Below are 15,801 nucleotides of genomic sequence, written 5' to 3' on the forward strand. Positions count from 1 at the left end.
CCTCGGGGTGCCCGGCCCTGGGGAGCTCAAAGCAAGGTCCCTGCAATGGATTCAGGCATTGCTGAGAGTAGACTGGACTGGGCAGAGAGGGAGCAGTTTGTCCTGTGGAGTTGGGCTGGGTTAGTTCAGGATGCCTTGGGAGGCAGGGCTGGAGAGGCCCCTCTGTTGGCTGTAGTGTTGGAAGGTTGTAGCAGCAGGGATGGAGCCTTCGACCTCCTGCTCCCCCCGTGAGCCCCGACGGGACTGTGCCCTTGGCAATGGAGGGCCCCCCATTGCTGAGTCAGCGGTTCCGGGGCCAGGAGGGATGGGATCAGGATGCCGAGCTCCACCCAGGGCCAGGGCTGCCAATGTTCAACCATGGAGAGAACTGAAAGCAGAGTGAGATGGAGGCCAAGCTGCAGCACAAGGATGGGTGAGAAAAGACCCTGGTCCTCAGGTGGAGCTTTGAATTCCCTGGAAAAATGGATCTTTTCAGATGGTTCAGGCCCTTGTGGGTGCTGGAGCAGAGGCCTCTGTAATTTATGGTCACCCTAAAAAGTTACAAGGACAGCAAGTTCTGACTGCAGGATGAGGTGGGAAACAAAGTGCAGTGGTCCAGAGAAAAGCTGAGCTTAAAATTGGTCCTGTGCCAGAGCAGCCTCGTGCAGTGCTTGTTGCTGTCCCTGAGTGTCCCATTGCAGTGGATATTCCCAAGGGTGCCTTGTGCTGGGGAACACTGGGGGCAGTTCCCTTTCCCTGGGCAGGGCAGGCAGGGCACGTTTCCCCCCTCGAGGGTGGCTCCACAGTCCCACCCTGTGCCCTGGGAGCGTGGCAGAACACCTGGACCCACTGTCCTTGTCAGAGAGGGCACAAGGGATGGTTGGATGGGTGAGGGAATGGTTCAGGGAGTACAAGCACCATTAGAATGAGTAGGGCAGCACATGGAAAGGAAGGGGGGGAGTTAATCCAGACAAAATTCAAGACCTGCCCAACCTGTGATATTTTTAGGATCTCAGAGGTGTTGTGGTCCCCCGGAAGTATTGCCCAGGACTAGGCAGGAGACTTCAGGCTTGGTCACCCCCAGAGCAAGGTGGAAGCCCAGCAGTTTATTGGTTGGTTTGGCTTTTGGTGACAACAAGGTCCTCCTTTGGGACCAATCCTTGGCCTGGGCCATAAAGTCCCAGGGCAGAAGTGTGAGTTTGAGTGGGAAATGAGCAGCAGGGAGGGTTGGAAACAGCTCGGGGAGCAATTCAACAGGCTCCAGACCTGTGGCCAATACGAGCTGCAGAGGGGGAACTGAAGGTTCCTGCCAGTGCTAATGATGCCAATTGGAGCCTCTGGCAGAAGTAGGGTCGTGTAAGGGGGGACTCCTGAATTAGATGATCAATGGAGCATAGAGGTGTGAGAAAGAAATCCTATTAGGATGTGAAACCAGCTCGAGTGTGGTACAATGTAACTTGATGGCACAAGCTAATTGTAAGGTCCATTGTGCTTTTCAGCAAGTCAGCCTGATATCCCCTGTTATGAGAGCTGAGTTCTTCCTTGGTTCTGCTACATCTTGCAAGGTAGGTACATCTACCCTTGAAACACCATGGGAGAGGTCATCCCTAGGGGTGAGAAAGATGATGGTGAGAGGAAGATGATGTGGGCAGGGGTGGCTGGCCCCTTGCCCTACAAGTAGGGCAGGCCCAGACTGTTGCCACCAGGCAATGATCAGGCGGGGTTTGGCTGCCATTCAGGCCTCCCCTTACACTGCGTCCTGGCCCTACGTGGTGTAATGTGGAGCTGATCAAATGGGCTGTCAGGACTGCTGAGCTGAGCGATCCTCATCCTGCCACCGAGCCTGTGTTGCTCCACGGGGACGCCCGCTAAGGGATGGGCACCGACCAGCTGCTGCAGATCCTGACAGCCCTGCCTGGCTGGGGGGGTGGGCACAGGTTAGTGAGAGGAGGCAATCGAGAAAGAAGACTTTAAATATCCTTTAGTGTTCCTTTAATACCCTTTATTTAGTATTCATAATATTTTCCCTTTAATTTCCCCTATTACTAACCAAATATCGTGTTAATAGTTATCCATAAGATTGTGTTATGATCCTTTTTGGTATCCCTTTGACTCCCTTTTTACTAGTTAAGATTATACTGTATTGAATGCTGTTCTTAGTATTTGTTTTAATGCCACACAATAAGGCAGTTCATTTGTATCCTTTTTTAACTTTTGATTCTCTTTGCTAAGTTTATTATTATTATTATTCTCACTGTAATAAAGGTACCTTGTGTGTTTGAATGCTTGTGGCACTTGTCTTTATTCTGGGCATGTATCCTAATGAACTGTTACAGGTAGGAAGGAAGTGCCCTTAGGATTTGGGAATAGGAAGTTACTGGAAGCCAGCCCAAGATAGACCCTGTTGGAGAAGCGGCTCTGAGTATGTTCTTGGGCTTTAGTGGGAACTTAACAAATGCTAAGAGGGCCTGAAATCCCCCTAAGGCCTTGGGTAAAAAGCTCCTCCAGGATGCCCAGGCCAGGCCCTGCTCAGGAAGGCAGCCCCATGGAATGGAGATGGTGGATCCAAGGCAGAGCCAGAGCAGGGGTCGGGGCAGGAGCGAGGCCTCGGGAGGGAGTTGCCACCGGCCCTGTGGTTGAAGCAACAAGTGTAGATCCCCTGGACAGTGAGCACAAATCACTGGGGAAATGGGGAAAAGCCCCAGAGCAAGTGCTGGGAGCAGAGAGGGAGCATGCATGGCTCACTGCTGGGTCAGCCACATCTGTCAGTGGGAAGCACTTTTGGAAAGCAGGAGCTTATAACCCGTGCCAGAGGGAGTTTGAAGTCACAAAGGGGGGAGGCAAAAGTAGTCCATGTGCTGAGTGAGACACTGTACCTGTGGGAATGAAACAGGAAGAACTAGGGCAGTGTCAGGTTTGTAGGGATTTGGGGTCAGTTGGCAGTGGTTTGGCTACTTGGCTCCCAAGTGCCACCCTCACGGAATTAGTGATTAAATGCAGACAAGGAAAATGGGAATATGTTCCTGTGAATAAATGTTAGTGGAGGGAATGATATTGCCATGTTTTAGCTTGATATCTTACAGAACCTGTGGATCCTGGCCATCCTCACAGCCCTTGTGGTCCCTCTGGGCGATGCTGTTGGCCCGGGCAGTTCCCTGGAAAAGGTGCCTGGGTCGGGTGCCTTGGTTTGATTTGGATGGAGATGGAAAAGCAGCTCCAAACCAGGACCCCAGGACAAGGTGACGTGGGAAGCAAATGGCCCTTGCCCAGGGGTCAGTGTCCCTTTGTGCCCGGGGGGACTCTCTGGCAGGGCCGGGGTCTGTCGGGCTCATTGTGCGGGCGGCTGTTGGTGCCCTCAGTGGGATTGGATGGATGTGATTCCAGGGGCTGGGAGCACTGTTGCCATGCAGTGCTGTAGTTTCCCTTACGGTGCTGGGTCCGGGGGGTCTCCCTGGCATCGTTGTCCCCCTGTGTGAGCGGTGCCAGTCCCAGCCCCAGTGTCACAGCAGCAGGGCCGTCCCCTGGGCTCTGCCTGCTGGGCTGTTCTGGGAAGTGCTGCCAAAAGAGCAAAGGGATCAGCTGGGGCAGGGGATGGCACAGTTTGGCACCATCCTCCCGAGGCGAATATCGGTCCAACTGTTGGGTACCTGCTGCCTGTGTCCTGCAGCCCAACATCATCAGGATAACAGAATTCCTTTCCCCACTCTGATTCTAGCTGTTCCTGTTATTCCATGACTGGTGAGGAGTTGTTTTCTGGAGTGCCCTGCCTGTCAGCAAAACACCAGGCCCAAAGGATCCTGGCAAGTGCAGCCCTGGAAGAGTCAGGAAGACTCAAAAATGCACCAGTTCTCAGGAAGTACAACTTTATAAAACATTTATGAAGCTGAAATTCCACAGCCTTGAGCTGTTGGGTCCCAAATAATGTTGGAGGGAGAGGCAGAAAATGCCACTGCTGCTGGGGCTGAACTGTCTGCAGTGACTGGGCAGGACTTGGCCCTGATGCCTGAGTGCATCTTTAGAGTGGATCCCAACTGTGAGCCCTTGGCTCCATAACTTGAGAAGAGGGTGTTCCTGCCAGCCCAGCTGCTGTGTTGGTGGTCCTGGGGGCACCTCTTGCCCTGGCGGGCTGTGAATGTGTTTGTGTTGCAGCTCAATAAAGTCCCTTTCAGTGGTGATTGTGTCATTTTTGTGTCAGTTCCTCTCCCCTCTTGCCCTGCCCCGGTGGCTGCATCACTGGCTTGTGCCTAAATGAACTCTTCCCCTGCAGCAGTTCCCTGGTGCTCTCAGACAGGGTGGAGCTGAGGCTCCTGAGCAAAGGGAAAAAGGATCCATCCAAGGCAGGCCCGTGCTCACCCCCTGCCTTCCTCCAGCCTCCCGTGTTTCCAGTTCCCATCCCTGCTGGACACACAGCCTGTTCCCAAACAACCCCTGTTCCTGTTCTCTCTCTGTGTTTTTGAGGGGCATTCCTGGGCTGCTGCCCCCCATTCTTTATAAATGAAGTGCCAAGAGCCCCAAGTGCAGAGAGGTCTGCAGGGAATCAGTGCCCAGAGCTGCCTGTGCCTGCCTGTGTTCCTGCAGTTCTCCTTCCTGTTCTCCCTGGGCTGGAGAGACCTGCCTGCCCTGGGTTTATTGGAGCAGAGGGATGGGATTACATTTGTGCAGAAGGTTTGTTCACAGACATGTTTTCTGACAGACTGTGCCATTTCCCTTTTGTCTTTCCCAAGTTTTTCCAAGTGCTGCCCAGCATGGGGATCCATGTGGTGGGACAGTGACTGGCAGCAGGAAGGGGAGCCTTGGCCTCACCTGCCCAGCTCAGGTGGGTGGCACAGAATGGGGGTGGGCTGGCAAGGCATGAACATATTTCTGAGTTCTGGAGTGCCTTGAATCCTTTCCCTGTCAGGTTTCTCTCCCTCATTTCCTGGGCTCCATTGTCCCAGGTGTCTCTTCCTTTGCCCAAAGTCCAATGGCAGAGGATTGACTGACTCCCATGGGAGGTTTGGAATGAAAAGGGTTCTGTTCAAATGGGGCAAGGAATGCAGTAAGAAAGATGAGCCTCCTTTTAGTGCCTGAAGTAGAGAGGAATAAAAATGGTGGAAAAGGTCCCATTTTATTTGTTGTCCCCCCTGGATTTTTCATGGCTAAAACTCTCTAGTGAGCAATTGAAGAGAAGGGTGAAGGGCAGGAGCCTTTGACTTGCCCAGTGCCCTTAATTGCCTTGTTCTCCTCTCTTCCAGGCCAGGCCAAAGCCCTGCTCCAGCCCAGCTCTGCCAAGTGCCCTGGGCTGGGAGCAGCCAAAGGCAAGAGGCTGCAGCCCCGCCGGCCGGGCTGGGGGCTCCTGGTGCTGCCCGTGGGGTGGGGTAAGTCAGAGGGACACGTTTCTCTCCTCCTGCTGTTGGCATTTGCTCCCTGAGCACTGGATATGTAAGGAAGGACGGAGTAGCAGGGAAGGGCAGTGTTTCCAAACTGTCTGAATGTTGCCCCCAGGTTTGGGATGGAGCAGGGATGGGGGTGGTTGGGTTTGGCCTGGGCCGGTCGGGATCAGCCATAAAGGACCCACCAGAGCCCTGAACCCTCACTGGACATGTCCAGCCCCTCAAGTCATTAATTTTCAATAGAGGACAAAGTATTGGTACTTGCTTCTGATCTGTGGAGAATTTCCTTTGGAATGATCAATGCAAAGTATCTCTTTGGGTCTTTTGTTTGTTTGTTTGTTTGTAATTTTCTCTCTGGCTTCAATGAGTTTGGTGTGTTCCTATTAAGGAAGCAGCCTGTTTTTATCTTGAAATTTGGGGTGGTTTGGTTTGTTTAGGTTTTTTTCCCCCCACTGACTCGGGCCATCCGTGCATAGTCCGTGTTGTCCCACAGGACTGTTCTGGTTCTGGGTCAGAGAGAGAGAAGGGAAGTGGCTTTTCCTCATCTGGAATGTTTCCAAGCAGAAGTGGGACATTGTCCTGCCCCTCCCCAAAGCACTGCAGGCACCTGGGAGTAGCTCAGGGCTGGCCCAGTTCTCTGAGACAGAACCATGGTGGAGAGGTTTAAGTATTAATCACATCTCTGGTGTCCCTTGGTTGCAAAGATTGGGTCCTACAGTCCCAGAGCGTTAAGGAAAACAAGGAACTTCTGTTCTTCCTGGCAAACCTTCTGCTATTACTTGTGCAGTGTTTGGGTTCTGTTGTCCGAGTTCCTGTCCAGGATCTTTCTAAGAGAACCTGTTAGAAATGTAGAGGTAGGATTAGAATTTGGGTCTGTTGCCTCCCCAACTGCCTCCAAGTCCTGATGGACTGGAGTGATGAGTGCTTTCAGCCCAGGGTATTTCTTACTATTGTGTGGCTTTCCCTCAGCTGTGGGTGAGGAATTGTGCAGGCAAGGCCTGTGTGCCCGTGGGTGTCTCCCGTGTGTGTCCGTGTGGCAGGGCTGGGACAAGGACTCGTACAGGGACCCAGCTGGCACTGGAGCTGCTGCCATTCTGAGCCACTGCCAAGGGCTGTGGAGAGACCCTCTGGGAGGCTGTTGCCAGGATTCCATTGGGAGCTGGATCTCCCTCCAGCTGCAGCAGCCAGGGGAGGGTTCTTCCTTGTGCAGTCCAGTGGCTTCTGCTCAGGCTGGCCCAGAGTGGGGCTGGGGCAGGTTCTCCAGGGAACTGGAGCCAGCCCTGAACGGGGCTCTGGAGAGCAGGAGCTGCAGGGACTGAGGTTTGCAAAGCTGGGCTGAAGTTTGTCAAAGCAGCAGAACATTCTCATTCTGGTGGGTTTGTGGAGTCCGTGTTGGTGCCCAGGAGAACTGGGTCAGACTGGGCTTTGTGGTCCGAGAGCTGCCCCCCTAAATTTGGCAGGCTGTGTGTGCTGGCAATGAAGTGCTATCCCAGAGGCTGATGGTTTCTGTCTCCAGGGATGCCCAGGACGCTGCTAATGCCCAGGGATCTGCTCTGGGTCCAGGCTGTCCGTGCTGGAGGGCCCTGGTGGCTGCAGTCCCTGAGCCCGCAGAGACAGAGAGAGCCCCGGCCCGAGGGGCCTTTGGCCCCTTGTCCTGAATTTGAGGTGAGCCTGGGAGCGTGTGGAAGGTGAGAATGAGGGCTGTGTTCCAGCCTGACACCGGGAAGGTCAGTGTTTCCCTGGAGGGGGAAGGTTTGGGCCCGCAGGCTGAGTTGGAACAGGACCAGGGCAACAGACGCTGCTGTCTTTTGTTGCCTCCTGAGGTCTTCTGTCCCCCTTGGAGATTTCCTCCCGGGCTGTGGCCCCACAGGGAGCAGAAGGGAAAGCTACCAATGCCATGGGCATTGCCAGCCTTTGTCTCTCTGCTTTGCCATCCAAGCTGGGAATTTGCTGCTGTTGCTGCCGAGGCTGCCCTACCTGGGAGTTGTGTCCTCCTTGCAGCCCTTCCCAGCCCCAGCCATGAGCTCCAGTTGTGCCTCTGTGTGTCTGGGAGTGTTTGCTGGGACTGTGCTTCCAATGCATCATCCCTGAGAAGATCCTGTTGTTCCAGAGCACTGGGGACAGTTTGGGCTTGGCAGCTTCAGAGCTGGATTGGAGCAGTCCCTGAAAAGAATCAGGAGAGTGGAGGTTTGTCCCAGTGGTGCTTTCACACCCCACTGGACAGGCTGGGCTTTGTGTTTGAGGTTGTCCTGTATTTGCTCTGCAGATAATGGGCCCTTCCCAATTCAGCCCAGCAGATCCCAAGGGCTCTGACAGGAATATTTGTTCTTTCCTTCCCTTTGGGATAACTTCATCTCCAAACTGCCATGAGCAATTCCTTAATTTCTCCTGAAGAAAACCAAGTGTCAGAGGCAGTTTGCCAAGGAGGCCAGAAGTGTCTTTGGAGCAGAGAGTGCTGCCAGCTGCGTGTGCCTGTCCCCAGCCTGGCACTGCCCACAGGGACACACTGGGCACTGACCATGAGAGGGAACAAAACCACTGCCTGCCAGAGGGTTTGTCCTGGGCCAGTCAGGCCTGGGGCAGGAATTGGACTGGGCAACTCCATCAGCTGCTCTTCCCTCCCCCACAAAGCCCCATCCCCTGGGCATTAATGACGTGCCCTGTGCCCAGCGCTCCCTGTTCACCCAACTGAAACCAGAGCAAGGCTTGCTTTGCTTGGAACAACTTAAAATAACTTGAAAACAAAATAAATCACTTTTTTCTTCTTTTTTTTCTTTTAGATGCTGGAATTGCCTCTCTGGGTGTGTGCTGAGCTCTGGCTGCAGGGGACTGTCAGGCCTTGGTGGCTGTGAGTTCCTGTTCTTCTCCCTGGGAAACTGGAAAGAGTTATTCATTAGATTGCAGAAATGTAATTTTGAGGGGACCCAGCAACTGTTTGTGTAGGAAAAGGTGAGGTGCTGCAGAGGGGAGGGAGGTGGCATTTTGGAGGGGTCCCACTGAGGGGGGAGTGGAGAGCCTGGGGCTGGAGTGTGAGTTATTAGACAGGGAAGAAGGGAAGGATGCTTGGGAGGGAAACACTCAGGGAATGTGTAGGGATGGAATGGAAATTTGGGGTGTCAGGAAGAGATAATTGGTGATGTAGAGGAAGGGAAATGTTGGGGGTAAGACTTGATCTCATCTGTAGAGGACAGAAGGACCATTTAGAGGTAAAGTGAGGCAGTGAGTGGTGGGCAGGTCGGGAAAATTTGTGTTTGTAAAATTTCAGGTCACCTGTAGCAGAGAGGATGTACCTCCTGATGGACACTGAGACAGTCAGGGGTGGGCAGGAGGGGGGGAAACCTTTGGGGTTAAAACTTGAGGGAACGTCCAGGGCAGAGAGTGAATATTTTGAAGGATAAATGAGGTACTCAGTGGTGGACAGCTGGGGAGTGTTTTAGGGTAAACTTGGGGTAGCCCACAGGGTAGAGAATGAACATGTATTTGTACCGAGGAGCTGATTACATGTGGGTAGGTAAGGAGAATTTTGGGAGTAAAATCTGGGCAATCTGTAGCAGAGAGAATGAATATCTTGGTGTGAAGTGAGGCAGTCAGTGTTGGGCAGGTAGGGAAAAATTCTGTTTGTAAAATTTGAGGTCACGTGGAGCAGAGAGAATGTACATCCTGAGGTAAACTGGGGTAATCAGTTGTGGACATATGGGGAAAATTGGGAGGGAAATATCTGAGGTAATCTGCACGGTAGAGAATGAATATTGAGAGATGAACATGAGGTACTCAGTGGTGGACTTGTAGGGAAAATTGTTCCAAAATATTCCTTCTCTCTGCTGCACATTGCCACAGATTTGACCCCCACAAAGTGAGGCAGTCAGTAGGGGGACAGGCAGAGGAATTTCTGAGGGTGAAACTTGAGCAAAGCTGCAGGGCAGAGAATGAATATTTGGAGGTCCAAAAGAGGCAATCAGGAGTGTGCAGTAGGGAAGACTCTGGGGAGAGAATGACTCTTGTGTTCAAAAAGAGGTAATCAGGAGTGGGCTGGAAGGGGAAAGTTTGGGGGTTAAAAAGGAGGTTCATTCTCTGCAGGGCAGGGAATGAACACACTGAGGTAACCTGAGGTGATGAGTGGTGAGAGACACAGACAATTGTGGGTGTTAAAGTTCAGGTAATCTGCTGGGAAGAGAAGGAACCTGTTGAGGTAAAGATGAGGCACTGGGTGGCAGACAGGTGGGGAGAGGTTTGAGATAAGCCTGAGGTGTGTGTGGGGTGCAGAATGACCCTCTGTAGGTACAAAGGAGCTGGTCAGACGTGGACAGGTAAGGCAGATGTTGGGAGTAAAATGTGGGGCAATCTGTCCCAGAGAGAATGAATCTTTTGGGGTAAGGTGAGGCAGTCAGCAGTGGGCAGGGAGGGAAATCTTTGTTTGTCAAACCTGAGGTAATGTGGAGGAGAGAGAATGCACCTCCTGGGGTAAACTGGGGCAAACAGTAGTGGACAGGTGAGGAGGTTTTGGGGGAAACTTTGAGGTCATCTGTGTGGCAGAGGATGAATGTTTGGAGGTAAAAATGAGGTAATAAGTAGTTTGCAAGCAGGGAAAACTGTGAGGGTAAGTGTGGATGTCACCTAGGGGAGAAAATGAGGCTTTTGAGGTCCAGTGAGGCAGTCAGTGGTGGGCAGGGAGGGAAAATTTGTGTTTGTAAAATCAGAGGTCTTGTGGAGAAGAGAGAATGCACCTCCTGGGGTAAACTGGGGTAAACCTTGCGGACCTGCAGGGAAAATGTGGGGGGTAAAACTTGTGGGAATCTGCAGGGCAGAGAGTGAATCTTCTGAGGTGAAAATGAGTTCCTGGGTGGTGGAGAGGTGGGGAAAGTGTTGAGAGTAAACTGGAGGTGGTGTGCTGGGTAGAGAATGAACATCTTGATGTAGAAGTGAGTTGCTGAGATGTGGAGAGGTCGGGAAAATGCAGTGGGTCCAGAGTGAGGTCACCTGTAGCAGAGAGGATGTACCTCCTGATGGACACTGAGGCAGTCAGGGGTGGGCAGGAGGGGAAACCTTTGGGGGTAAAACTTGAGGGAATGTCCAGGGCAGAGAATGAATATTTTGAAGGATAAATGAGGTACTCAGTGGTGGACAGTTGGGAAGTGTTTTAGGGTAAACTTGGGGTAGCCCACAGGGTAGAGAATGAACATGTATTTGTACAGAGGAGCTGATTACATGTGGGTAGGTAAGGAGAATTTTGGGAGTAAAATCTGTAGCAGAGAGAATGAATACCTTGGGGTAAAGTGAGGCAGTCAGTGATGGGCAAGGAGGGAAAATTTGTGTTTGTAAACGTTGAGGTCACGTGGAGCAGAGAATGTACATCCTGAGGTAAACTGGGGTAATCAGTTGTGGACATATGGGGAAAATTACAGGGGTAAAACTTGAGGTAATGTCCAGGGGACAGAAGGAATATTTTGAGTTAAAACTTGGGGGGTTTTTAAGGAGGTTATCTCCAGGGGAGAGAAAGGACATCAGGAGGTCAACTGAGGTAATCAGTGGTGGCCAGGTGGGGAGATTCAGGGCAGAAATCTCTGAGGTAATCTCCAGGGTCCAGAATGAATCCTGAGAGGTGCAGAGGAGGCAATCAGGAGTGGACACCACAGTGGGCCCAGGGAAGGTTCTGGGGGTAAAATGTGTGGTAGTGTCTGGCAGAGAGAATGAACATTTTGGGATAAACTAAGGCAGTCATCAGTGGACAGGTAAAACTAGAGAAACCCTCCAGGGTGGAGAATGAATATTTGGAGGTCAAAAGGAGGTAGTCAGTGGTGAGCAGGTGGGGGAAGTTTTGAGAGTAAACTTGAGGTGGTCTGTAGGGTAGAGCATGAACATATTTAGGTATACATGAGGTGATCAGCTGTGGAGAGGTAGGGAAATTTTGGGGGTCCCACTTGAGCAAATCTGCAGGGCAGAGCATGAATATTTGGAGGTCCTAAAGAGGTAATCAGGAGTGTGCAGGTAGGGAAGACTCTGGGATTTAAAAGGTAGGTAAACTCAGGGAGAGAATGACTCAATTTTGTGTTCAAAAAGAGGTAATCAGGAGTGGGCTGGAAGGGGAAAGTTTGGGGGTTAAAAAGGAGCTTCATTCTCTGCAGGGCAGGGAATGAACACACTGAGGTAACCTGATGTGATGAGTGGTGACAGACAGACAGTTGTGGGTGTTAAAGTTCAGGTAACCTGCTGGGAAGAGAAGGAACCTGTTGAGGTGAACTGAGGGTCTCTGCAGTGGCCAAGCAGGGAAATGTTGGGCTGATCCCTGAGTTGCTCCTGTGTGGGGCGGCTGCAGCGAGGCCGAGCCCTGGCCCTGATTTGCCAGCCATGGGCAGGGGGCTCTGTGCCAGCCGGGGGAGCAGCGGGGCCCCCGTGGCAGAGAGGGCAGGGGGGCTGTGGAGCTGCCCCGGGGGGAGCGGGGGGTCCTTTCCTGGGCCGCCTCCAGCCCCCCTCGATCCCCGGGGCTGCGCTGCCCCCCGAGGCTGTTTGGGGCAGAGAGTGCTGCCAGCTGCGTGTGCCTGTCCCCAGCCTGGCACTGCCCACAGGGACACACTGGGCACTGACCATGAGAGGGAACAAAACCACTGCCTGCCAGAGGGTTTGTCCTGGGCCAGTCAGGCCTGGGGCAGGAATTGGACTGGGCAACTCCATCAGCTGCTCTTCCCTCCCCCACAAAGCCCCATCCCCTGGGCATTAATGACGTGCCCTGTGCCCAGCGCTCCCTGTTCACCCAACTGAAACCAGAGCAAGGCTTGCTTTGCTTGGAACAACTTAAAATAACTTGAAAACAAAATAAATCACTTTTTTCTTCTTTTTTTTCTTTTAGATGCTGGAATTGCCTCTCTGGGTGTGTGCTGAGCTCTGGCTGCAGGGGACTGTCAGGCCTTGGTGGCTGTGAGTTCCTGTTCTTCTCCCTGGGAAACTGGAAAGAGTTATTCATTAGATTGCAGAAATGTTTTTTGAAACCTGTCCCCTTCTTTGTGCCTTTTGCTGACAGATCTTCTCTTTCTGCCTTTCAATTTACAGCCTCCTTGCAGCTCCCAGCCAGGAAAACCTGGGATAACTGAGGAGGGACCGAGATGAAGGTTTTAGCTGCAGACTTAGGCTTATTTCTAGGGGATACAGCAACTGTTTTTGTAGGAAAGTGTGTTTAACCACATTGGCCCAAGTTGTGTTTGAACCAGCTTGGAAAACCTGGGATAACTGAGGAGGGACAGAGATGAAGGTTTTGTCTGCAAACTTGGGGTAGTTTCTAGGGGATACAGCAACTGTTTTTGTAGGAAAGTGTGTTTAACCACATTGGCCCAAGTTGTGTTTGCACCAGCTGGGGCCAGAGGTGCCAGGCAATCCAAAGCAAACCCTGCTCAGCCTCTAAATCCCAGGGGAAGTTCTCCAAGCTGCTCATTGACGGACTAAAGATCCATTGAAATGGAACCAAGAGCACTACTAAGTTTCCTGAGAATCCCAGGATTGCTGTCCTAGAATTTTTAACAGTTTTTTTAAGCTTTTTATGACAAAAATTACTTTCTTCCTTTGATTGAGTCCCTCAGTAGGATTTGGGATTTCTGTGGATTCTGAATCCCTCCCAGTGGCCCTGACACTGGTCAGAGCTGGCAGGACAAACAGAGTCAGAGCTCCTGGCAGGCACAGGGGCTTTCCCCCAGAGTGGATCCAACTGCTGCCCCCCAGCCTGGCCAGGCGGGATCTGCTTTGGCTCCCGGCTTCTGCCAGAGACAGAATGTGTTCCCTTGATTGGAATGAGGATCCCGTAGCTTCATCTCCTGGATGTTCCCTGGGCAGCTGATCCACTCTGCCCCACGTCCTGCTCTCAGTTCCTGCCCAGCCAGAGCCATCTGTGCCAAGGGCACGAGCACTCCCAGCCTGGATAGGGAATGGGGGACTGGCTTGTGCACAATTCACCTAGAAAGTCAAACGAGGGGACTGTTGGGCAGCGGCTTTGGCCGACACGGCAGCACAAAGATTGTTCTCTGCAGGGGGCCCAGGTTTGGGTGCCGGTCTCAGCTTTGCAGGTTTGGATGAATTCTACCTACAGCCCGCAATTCCTTGCCGAATTCCTGCTGGAACAGCCTCCCAGTGCCTCCTGGAGCCCGGCTGTTCCCCCGCAGAGCTGCCGCTCTAACGCCAGGTTTGCCAGGAAGCAGCCACGGTTCCAGGTTTGCTCAGCGGGATCGGGACAAGGACAGGTTGATATTCCACAGACTTTGCTGTTTATAACCCTCCTCCCCCAGCCCCGCTGGTGTCCCTGGGGGGACTTGAGCGAGTTCCCTGGAATTGGGCCGGTTTTCCGCCCCGGGCCGGGCTCCAGGGGATGTGTTGGCCCAGGAGAAGGCGGGGGCCGGACGCGCTCCCGGCCCGGGGCGAGGCAGCCCCTGAGCACGGGCGAGGACGTCTGTCCGGGCGGGAAGCCGCTGTCCCTTCCGAGCCTCGGGAGCGGCCCCGGGGAGTTCTTTTCCCCGAGGAAAGGGATGCACAGCCCTGCCTTCAGGGCACCTCGGCTCTGACCCACCTGTTCCAGCTGTCCACGGGTTCTGCAGGTGCGGTTGGGTCCCCGAAAAACTGCGAATTGCATCCAAGCCCAACTTTCTCCAAGCACCCTCTTTTCTTTTCAGGCATCTCCGAGGGCTCTTGCTCGGGATTTAGTGCCGCTGAGGGCACATGGCCCTGGCTTTAAGGCTGCTGCTGGCTGCTGGCCTCCGGCTGGAAGGGCAGGGATTTGGGGCGGGCGGGACACCCGTGGGGGGCGCGGGGGAGCTCTGGGAGGTGGGCCCTGGGAATGGCTGCCCGCGCTGCTCTGCAGCCCCGCCGTGCCGACACTGCCGAGTGCCAGCTGGATTCTTTGGGTCCTTTGGGGCTGGCGCTGGGGCGTGTCCAGGGTGAGGCATCTCAGGGGGCCCGTTCAGAGCAGCGCCCGGCTGAGGAGCCGCGGGCAGCCCTTTCCCCGTGCCCACCCCACGGGGGCTGTAGGGCACAGCTCCAGGGCACAGCTCCTCCATCCCCTGGCAATAGGAAGCCCAAGCAGGGCTGGGTCGCTGTCTGTCGCTCCGACCTCCTCCCGGCCCGCGTTCCCTGCCCAGCTGGGACTGCCCAGGGAGCCCCGAGAACGTTCCTGGCGGGAAGCGGGAGCCGCCGAGGGCTCCGTCCAACTCCGGGCCCGAAAAGCGGCCCCGACCTGAGCCCCCCCGGCATTTTGGGTTCCGAAGGCTCACCTGGAGGAGACGCTCCCCCGCAGGCGGGGACCAGGCGGCGACACTCGACCAAACGCCTTTGCCTCGGAGCGAGGGATCCCTCCGGACTCGTTTGGCTCCTTTATCCTGGAAATGAGCTCGGATGCCGCACGAGCACCTTTGCAGCCGTTGGGTGAAGCCCGGACGGGGCCGGAAAACCTCCCTGAGCAGGGCAGCGATGATTGGTGCCCGTCCCCAGCCGGGCACAGCCCAGCCGGCCGCGCTCCCTCCGGCCCGTGGCTGCGAAGGGCTCCTGCAGAGATTGAATAAAAGCTCATTTCCTGACTGTATTTGCCCGCGGTCTTGCCCCTCTTTTGACTCGCGCAGCACCATCCGGTTGGAGCATTTCTTGGTTTCCTCCCTGTAGCCGTTTCCCTCCCAGGCAGGGCCTTCCCCGTCTGCAAATCAAGAGGAAATGTTTCAACGGGATTTTGAAAACCAGAGGGTTTGCCCCGGGAGGGTGCGAGTTGCCGAGAAAGCGGGGGAGAGGAAGGAGAGCCTCAGGTCTCACCTGGCTGGTGTCAGATGAGCCGCACCTTCTGGATGGCAGGGGCAAAGAACTGCTGTCGGTAATTGCCGAAGTTCCGCAGGCAGAGCTGGGAGCAGCCTGTGCCCGACCCGCGGCACGGTCAGTGCCAGCTCCTGGGGCCGCCTGAGGACAGACACAGGGACACGGGGACAAACGAGCAGCTCTGCTCGGGGTCCCGGAGCACGGGAGGGAACGGGGAAAGGGCTGCCGCCGTTCTTCCCTCCCCGGCAGGCCCCCAGCTCCCCGCGGCCGGAGCGGGCCCGTGGCCGGAGCCCCGGCGGGCCCCAGATCCCTCGTTCCCGGGGGGCCCTGGGGGTGGGAACCTCCTGGGGCCGCGTTTAAGGGGGGAGACGGGCGATGTTCGCCCCGGGAGCGGGTGCGGTGGCCTCGGGGGTGCCCGAGCGGGGAAGCTCCGATCCCGCGGGGGGTACGGGGCGGCACCCCTCCTCGGGGGTCCCGGGGCCGGCCCGGCGTGTCCCCGCGCCCCGGCCGGTCCCAGCCCCGCTCCGCGTCGACACGACGAACGCGCCGCCGTTCTCCCCCGACCGGGCCCCGGCAGAGCCCCGGCCCGAGCGGCCCCGCCGCGCTCGGCCCCAGCGCCCGGCCCGGAGCGGCTCTTCTCGCCCGCGTTGCCGGGGCACAGGCGGCGAGGCCGGGC

The 15,801-nt window shown here is 54.9% G+C and overlaps 2 long non-coding RNA genes across 2 annotated transcripts; one reads left to right on the forward strand and one right to left on the reverse strand.

Annotated features, from left to right (window-relative positions):
• The first annotated feature begins 1,016 nt into the window (after positions 1 to 1,016).
• On the forward strand, positions 1,017 to 3,591 carry LOC135408797 (uncharacterized). Its single transcript, XR_010427839.1, has 3 exons — positions 1,017 to 1,330; positions 2,316 to 2,401; positions 3,063 to 3,591. It is a non-coding gene; the product is annotated as an uncharacterized LOC135408797 (long non-coding RNA).
• Positions 3,592 to 12,839: 9,248 nt separating this feature from the next.
• Positions 12,840 to 14,616, reverse strand: LOC135408796 (uncharacterized). The gene is made up of 2 exons (XR_010427838.1): positions 13,421 to 14,616; positions 12,840 to 13,289 (listed from the first exon to the last, which is right to left on the reverse strand). It is a non-coding gene; the product is annotated as an uncharacterized LOC135408796 (long non-coding RNA).
• Between the last annotated feature and the right edge of the window lie 1,185 nt (positions 14,617 to 15,801).

This window comes from Pseudopipra pipra, unplaced genomic scaffold (genome assembly GCF_036250125.1).
Source record: "Pseudopipra pipra isolate bDixPip1 unplaced genomic scaffold, bDixPip1.hap1 HAP1_SCAFFOLD_65, whole genome shotgun sequence".
In the NCBI taxonomy this organism is placed as follows: domain Eukaryota; kingdom Metazoa; phylum Chordata; class Aves; order Passeriformes; family Pipridae; genus Pseudopipra; species Pseudopipra pipra.